The 1,051-nt window shown below is 49.7% G+C and overlaps 1 pseudogene; it reads left to right on the forward strand.

Moving 5' to 3' along the window:
• Positions 1-195: 195 nt before the first annotated feature.
• LOC106533802 (gamma-aminobutyric acid receptor subunit gamma-3-like) overlaps positions 196-1,051 on the forward strand; it is an 82,676-nt pseudogene continuing 81,820 nt past the window's right edge.

The following is a 1,051-nucleotide window of genomic DNA, read 5'->3' on the forward strand; positions in this document are numbered from 1 at the left end:
CCCCCCTTCTCCGCCGCCCAGGAGGAGTCACAGAGGAAGGAGGAGGGAGGCTCCCCTCCTCCTTCTCCTTTTCCTCCTGCTGGACTCATCGTCACCCTGATTGATCGCCGGGTGTCTTCCCGGAGGAAGCCCTCCTGCTGGAGGACCGAAGAAGAAAGTGTGGGAGGACTCGGGGGGGTGGGTGGGGGTCTGAGAGAGGCGCGCGTGCGTGTGTGTGGGCGGCAGAGGAAGTTCGGATTGATGGGCGCACACCTGCTGCGGACCGGTGCCTGATGGGAGCCGAACCTGCGGCGGCGGCGGCGGCGCGCGCCGGGGTCTCCGTGTGTGAGCCGCGAGCCGTGCGCGCTGGGAAGATGACACAGATCCTTCTCTTCACACTCCTGCTCACCCGAGGCGCTCGGTGAGTCGCGCCCATCTTTATTTCTACAATGTGGTGGAGCGAGCCTGTTTTTTTTTTTTTTTTTATTGTGTGTGCAGCTGTTAGTAAAACATTTCACGACCCACTGCAAGGATTTTAATGAAACTCGCAGGAAGTAACCGCTGGATATTCAGCTACAACTGATTAACTTTTAGAGTCAAGCTGACTCAAAATGGCCGCCACACTCAACTTAAATTAGAAAACACAAAAAAATGGCACCAATTCGGCAGATTTTTAAAGATATTGGGCTATAATTTGGGGTGGTAGTAACCGAGCCTGATCCCCAACTTACGCTCAAATTGATAGCTTAAAATATGTGTTTAAAACTCCAACATTAACTATTGGAGTCAGCTTTGCCTGTCGGTTTGCAAAGTATCTTACAAACCAGTTTATGGATTTTAACAAAACTTTCCGAAAGTAATCATTAAGTTGACCTCTACACGTTGTTAGCTTTTGGGCTTGCCCCTATCAAGATGGCCACCATAACCAACTCAAATGAGAGAACACAAAAATGGCTCCAACTCGGCAGATTTTAAAGATAATGGGCCTCATGCAAGAACATGTTCGTATTCTTATCCTAAATTTCTCTTACTTTTGTTCGTACAAAGGGTTCGTACGAACATGTCACGTCAG

The sequence above is a fragment of the Austrofundulus limnaeus genome, unplaced genomic scaffold (assembly GCF_001266775.1).
Source record: "Austrofundulus limnaeus strain Quisiro unplaced genomic scaffold, Austrofundulus_limnaeus-1.0 Scaffold1023, whole genome shotgun sequence".
Classification (NCBI taxonomy): Eukaryota; Metazoa; Chordata; class Actinopteri; order Cyprinodontiformes; family Rivulidae; genus Austrofundulus; species Austrofundulus limnaeus.